Source organism: Tursiops truncatus, chromosome 6, assembly GCF_011762595.2.
Source record: "Tursiops truncatus isolate mTurTru1 chromosome 6, mTurTru1.mat.Y, whole genome shotgun sequence".
Taxonomy (NCBI): domain Eukaryota; kingdom Metazoa; phylum Chordata; class Mammalia; order Artiodactyla; family Delphinidae; genus Tursiops; species Tursiops truncatus.
Window position 1 is genome coordinate 84,683,949 of NC_047039.1, and position 7,096 is coordinate 84,691,044.

The window sequence follows — 7,096 nt, forward strand, 5'->3', positions numbered from 1 at the left end:
TGCCGCGGAGCGGCTGGGCCCGTGAGCCATGGCCGCTGAGCCTGCGCGTTCGGAGCCTGTGCTCCACAACGGGAGAGGCCACAACAGTGAGAGGCCCGCATACCCCAAAAAAAAAAAAAAAAAAAAAAAAACCTTCAGTAGCTCCCTACTGCCTACAGATTTAGGCCTAATCTCTTATCAAGACATTCAAGGCCATTTGTGATTTGGTTCTAACCTTCCTCTCTTGCCTGACCTTTCCCCATTCTCTGTATAGTTCCTTTGGCTCCCTCCATTTCCTTGAATGTATTACCTTTGCACTTGCTGGTGTTCTGTCTGAATACCCTACTTTCTCCGTCTTCTTGCTGACTACCCAAGAGTCCATGCAAACACATCAGAGATGCTCCCTGCGACACCCCTGCCTCACCAGACCCAGGCAGAATTGGACATTCCTTCCTTTTGTTTCTATGTTTCTTTAAATTAGGTTATTAACAGATTATTTCTCTCTTGAGGTAAGGGGTTATGGTTTTATTTTGTCTATCCCTAACAACTGAAACATAGCAGGTGCATACTGTATATTTGTTGAGTTAATTCATAAATACCATCACACTAGAAAACACTTATGTGGTCCTTATTCTGGATCAGGCACTGTTCTAAGCACTCTGTACATGTTACCTATTTAAGGAGTGAATGTGTACAGCCTGGCGGCCTTTTTGGTTCATATGCACTGCCTTATGACTTAAATGTCACAGAAATGTGAAACCCACGCTAGCAGCCCTTCTGTCACCAATTTGGACCCCCATTTCCTTGCTTCTACTTTTCTCAGCTCACTAGTGACATCCCTGCATGCTTCAGTCTATCTCAGTTCTAGAAACAATCTGCTCTTAAGGCAGGAAGCTTCAAGAAGCCCCAGTCCTCCTCCCCAACGAGTGGTAGTGTCAGGCCCAAGCAGTGACTACAAGTTCCAAGCCATGCTGTCAGTGGCTTTGCAGCTCATCTGACTCAGAGTGTGGTATCTGAACAGTGACCCTATAATCCGTGTTTATCAAGCTCTCTATTCCTTTCTCAGACCTTGAAACTGTCCATCCTAGAATTGTCCCCTTGTACCCAGTTTTCTAACTTCAATATTCCCTCGTCCTCTATTCCTCAATCAGTGGGACTAAACTTCTGACTTAGTCACTATGCCAAGGGACTTCGTCATTAAATGACTTTCTCAAGATCACATAGCCAGTAAGTGGTAGAACCAAGATTCAAATTAGTAACATTCTGATTCCAAACATAAAATAGCTTTTTCTCTGTAAATTGGAGGAAGAAACACTTGGGACAAGCACAGAAGTGTTTCTGGGCCACTAAAGGAGGTTGAGCTCATGCTAAGTGCTCAATGAATACTCCCTGTTTTGGATGTTGATCTAGTGTCACTGCATAAGCCTCTCTTATTGATTGCGGCCAAGGCAATGATAAAATTATGAAGTGGAACCAATCAAAAGCTTCTCTGAACTCGGAAAGCCTTGTAGGTAAATAACTGGGGGTTGCCAAAGGTGACAGAAGATGTGGTTAAAAGCACATTCAAACCCAGTGAAAGGCTGACAGTTGCTGGAGCAACTTTCCCCAAGTAGGTGAGGGTATTTGAGTGTGGGGAACAGGTATGAATTCCGTGTTAGCAATGGTGAGCTTGAGCTACCCTGAGATCACAGAAACTGTGAGGAAGCTGATGAGCCAGGAGAGTCTACAAAGGGAGAGACACAGCAACAGCGTCAGGAGAGGGGGCAGGTGCCACAGGAGACCAAGGCAAGGGGAACCTTTCTAAAGAAGATACCATCCTCAAGATGGGAAATGGCCAGAGCAGAATATAACCCTTCATCTGTAGCCGGGGTTGGTTAGCAGTGCATACGGGGTGGGCAAGGCAGTTTCTGAATGAGTGAGCATACAACTGAATGGTCCCATGGACGTGAAAGTGAGCACGTGTGATCTGAATAAGCACCTTTAATATCAGAATGGGCTTGTGAAACATCTGTGTGCGTTGTGAAACATATATGAACATGTGTAAGGTCTGAGTGAACATGTATTGATGTATTATCTGAAAAAGGGTAGGTGGCATCTAAATAAACACGTGAGTGTGGAAGATCAAAGTGAATAGTTTAACATATGTAAGATTTAGGTAAGCATTTTTAACAACACAGCAAACATGTGTATCATCTCAGTGAGCATGTGTAGTGTCTGATGAGGGTTTGTGATGTCTCAGGTGTGACTTTCTGAATAAGCGTGAGCACGATCTGAATATCAGTGTGTAATGTTTGAGCTATTTACTATCTAAATGAATCTGTTTTTAAAACAACTAACATGTGTAACATTTTAGTGAACGTGTGTGTCACCTGTGTTAGTAGAACCTATGAATGGGGATGTGTAACATCTCAGTTGGTGGGTCTCAAACTTGAGCGTGTGCCGGAATCACCTACAGGACTTGTTGAGCACACATTGCTGGGAGCTCTTCCCCAGAGTTTCTGAATCAGAAGGCCTGGGGTTGGGCCCAAGAATATGCGTTCAGATGATCCTGGTGCTGCTGGTCTGGGAACCACATTTTGAGAACTACTGTTTCAAGTATGAGTGATACCTATGTGTGGCATTTCAGTGAGCTGATTAACAGCTACATGGGCACATGGCAGATCTAAGTGAACACAGGTAACATTTAAGGGACATATGTGTCACCTGAGCAAACACTGTGACAGCTATACAAGCCCATGTAACAGTGGAATGATGTGTGAGGAACATAAGTGAACCTCCGTATGTTTGCAAAAACATCTGAATAAGCATGTATAAATATGAGGACACATGGAATATCTGAATGAGTTTGAGTACCATCAGAGTAGATATATCTAGACGGTGTGTATGTGTTTTACATCTGAAGGCACTCATTGTCTATATGACTAGACAGACATCTGTACAAATAATTACCATGCATCCTGGAAAATGCAGCAATGAGTGTCCAGGGAATAAAGATGCGCAAGAAACAATAGCTACACTAGGAGCAGAAGCTACTAGAGGAGAATGGAGGTGGAAGATGACCTGTGAGGTCTGTTTTAAACGCTGATTAGGTCTATAGCTATACCGCCCTGAAAGTGCTGCTTCTCGTCTGATCTTAGAAGCTAAGCAGGGTCGGGCTTGGCTAGTATTTGGATAGGAGACCAACTGGGAATACCCAGTGCTGTAAGCTTTTTTTTTTTTTTTTTTTTAAAGCTGGTTAGGAATTCTCTAGAATGACAGGAGGAGGTAGGTGGGGAAAGTCTTTCTGTAAGAGAGCACCGCATAAGCAAAGGCATAACACAGAATAGCTTGGTGTGTTTGGGGAACCAAAAGTGGTTTGGGATTTTGAGAATAAAATATGATGTGGGAGCAGGGGCTGAGGCTAGAGGGTTCCCAGTGGATCAGATCATGGAGATCCTTGTGAGCCATGATATAGAATATGGTGTTTTTTCCCCCCAGTAAATGATACAAAATCAATGAATTGGTTTTAGGCAGGGGATTAATGTGATGGGTTTATGTTCAGAAATATCACTCTGGAGTGTGAATGGAAGATAGATTGGGAATGGAGCAGGAAGTCTACTGCAACATCTGTTATATTTATGACAGATGATGAGGTCTTAAGCTATAAAAAATGCAGTGGAAAATAAGGGACAAAATTAGGATCTATTTTAGGAGGTAAAAGTCCACAGGACTTGTGGACCTGGTGGGTCACAAAATTAGGATCTATTTTAGGAGGTAAAGGTCCACAGGACTTGTGGACCTGGTGGGTCATGAGTCTCAGGTGGAAAGAATGGGAGAGACAGGGAATATGGGAGAATGGATTGGAGAGAATCATATATTTAGTATTAGATACCGTCAATTTAGGTGCTTCTTCGACATTCAGAAAGGGATGTTGTACACTTGGGTCTGGAGCTCAGGGGACAGTCCAGGCCAAAGACAGAAATTTGGAAATGATTAGTTAGTGATAACTACACTCATGGGAATGGCCAGACGTTGGTGAGAAGAGTAAAGAGCAAAGAGGCCAAAGATGGGGAAACCTAGGATCATCAACATTTGAGGGGTAGGCAAATGAAGACTCAAGTAAAAGGAAATTAGGTGGAATGTTAGAAAGATAGAGGCATGCAGAATCATGTGACCTCGTGAAACATTGAGTTCCTTTAAAAGTTGGGGGAAATCCATTTCATTTAAATGATTTGCAGATGGTTCTGGATTGAGAGTTGGCGGTTCAAGAGGGAGTCCCGCGTTCCATCCTGGCTGTGCTACTAGGTACTTTTGTGGCCTTGGTTCATTAATTTGAGTCTCTGGGCCTCAGTTTTAAAATATGAAAAATGATAAGGCAATCTTGACTGTGAGAGAACAAGAGCTTGGTAGTTTCTGTTTTGCCTGTGAACGAGAGTTTAAAGACTGTCCTTGGAACTCTTGTTAACAAGGGCAAGTTCTGGAGTTGTTCAGTCCTGGGTTAAAATCCTGAAGGCATTCATTTCCCAGTTCTTTGACCCTGGGTAAATTACTTAATCCCTCTAAGCCTCAATTTCCTATACAATAAGTCAAAACAGTAGTGGGTTGTTTTTGTGTGAGTATTTAAAGAGACAAGCCACATAAACTGCTTAGCACAATGCCTGGTACAGAGTGAGTGATCAAACAAACAAACCCATCAACAGCAGCAACAAAACCCACGAATTCATGATGATGGAGGAAGTTAAATTAGATCATCCTGAAGTCTTTTCCAGCCCAACACTCTTTGTGCTTGTTTCTCTTTTTGTCTGTGATCCTGGGGTGAGACACTCAGTAGACATTTATGACCTAAATATTGACTAGGAAGAAGGATTTGGTTTCTGATTTCTGACATATATTACACAGTCAAGAAAAAATAATTCCGATGGAAAAAAAACTAACATAAAATGCAAATACACTAAAAAAAAAAAAAAATGGCTCGCCAGACAGTGCCCCTCCTCCTCTCCCCATCAGAGATCTGAGGATCCTGTGCTACACTGAGTCCAAAGAGCATCTTCCACTAATGACCCGTAATAAATTGTTTCCTTGATGCATTCACTGGGACGGGTGATTATTTGTTTCTCAAAATATAGCAGTAAAATAAGAAGGAGTCATGGGCTTGGGGAAAATGTGGTGGCTAATTTATCCTCTTCCTTTTTTTTTTTTTAACATCTTTATTGGAGTATAATTGCTTTACATTGTTGTGTTAGTTTGTGCTGTATAACAAAGTGAATCAGCTGTATGTATACATATATCCCCATATCCCCACCCTCTTGTGTCTCCCTCCCACTCTCCCTATCCCACCCCTCTAGGTGGTCACAAAGCACCTAGCTGATCTCCCTGTACTATGCAGCTGCTTCCCACTAGCTATCTATTTTACATTTGGTAGTGTATATAAATCCATGCCACTCTCTCACTTCGTCCCAGCTAACCCTTCCCCCTCGCCGTGTCCTCAAGTCCATTCTCTACATCTGCGTCTTTATTCCTGTCCTGCCCCTAGGTTCATCAGAACCATTTTTTAAAATTAGATTCCATATATATGTGTTTCTATTTTTCTCTTTCTGACTTACTTCACTCTGTATGACAAGACTCTAGGTCCATCCACCTCACTACAAATAACTCAATTTCGTTTCTTCTTATGGCTGAGTAATATTCCATTGTGTATATGTGCCACATCTTCTTTATCCATTCATCTGTGGATGGACATCTAGGTTGCTTCCATGTCCTGGCTATTGTAAATAGTGCTGCAGTGAACATTGTGGTACATGACTCTTTGAATTATGGTTTTCTCAGGCTGTATGCCCAGTAGTGGGATTGCTGGGTCATATGGTAGTTCTATCTTTAGTTTTTTAAGGAACCTCCATACTGTTCTCCATAGTGGCTGTATCAATTTACATTCCCACCAACAGTGCAAGAGGGTTCCCTTTTCTCCACACCCTCTCCAGCATTTATTGTTTCTAGATTTTTTGATGATGGCTATTCTGACCCGTGTGAAGTGGTACCTCATTGTAGTTTTGACTTGCATTTCTCTAATAATTAGTGATGTTGAGCATCCTTTCCTGTGTTTGTTGGCAATCTGTATATCTTCTTTGGAGAAATGTCTGTTTAGGTCTTCTGCCCATTTTTGGATCGGGTTGCTTGTTTTCTTGATATTAAGCTGCACGAGCTGCTTGTAAATTTTGAAGATTAATCCTCTGTCAGTTGCTTCATTTGCAAATGTTTTCTCCCATTCTGAGGGTTGTCTTTTCATCTTGTGTATGGTTTCCTTTGCTGTGCAAAAGCTTCTAAGTTTCATTAGGTCCCATTTATTTGTTTTTATTTCCATTTCTCTAGGATGTGGGTCAAAAAGGATCTTGCTGTGATTTATGTCAAAGAGTGTTCTGACTATGTTTTCCTCTGAGAGTTTTATAGTGTCCGGTCTTACATTTAGGTCTTTAATCCATTTTGAATTATTTTAGTGTATGGTGTTAGGAAGTGTTCTAATTTCATTCTTTTCCATGTAGCTGTCCAGTTTTCCCAGCACCACTTATTGAACAGGCTATCTTTTCTCCATTGTATATTCTTGCCTCCTTTATCAAAGATAAGGTAACCATATGTGCGTGGGTTTATCTCTGGACTTTCTATCCTGTTCCATTGATCTATGTTTCTGTTTTTGTACCAGTACCGTACTGTCTTGATTACTGTAGCTTTGTAGTACAGTCTGAAGTCCAGGAGCTTTATTCCTCCAGCTCCGTTTTTCTTTCTCAAGGTTGCTTTGGCTATTTGGAGTTTTTAATGTTTCCATACAAATTGTGAAATTTTTTGTTCTACTTATGTGAAAAATGCCATTGGTATTTTGATAGGGATTGCACTGAATCTGTAGATTGCTTTGGGTAGTAGAGTCATTTTCACAATGTTGATTCTTCCAATCCAAGAACATGGTATATCTCTCCATCTGTTTGTATCATCTTTAATTTCTTTCATCAGTGTCTTATAGTTTTTTGAGTACAGGTCTTTTATCTCCTTAGGTAGGTTTATTCCTAGGTGTTTTATTCTTTTTGTTGCAGTGGTAAATGGGAGTGTTTCCTCAATTTCTCTTTCAGGATTTTCATCATTAGTGTATAGG

General features: G+C 41.4%; 1 pseudogene; it reads left to right on the forward strand.

Annotated features, from left to right (window-relative positions):
- Positions 1 to 3,068: 3,068 nt before the first annotated feature.
- LOC117312823 (5S ribosomal RNA) lies at positions 3,069 to 3,187 on the forward strand (annotated as a pseudogene).
- Positions 3,188 to 7,096: the final 3,909 nt, after the last annotated feature.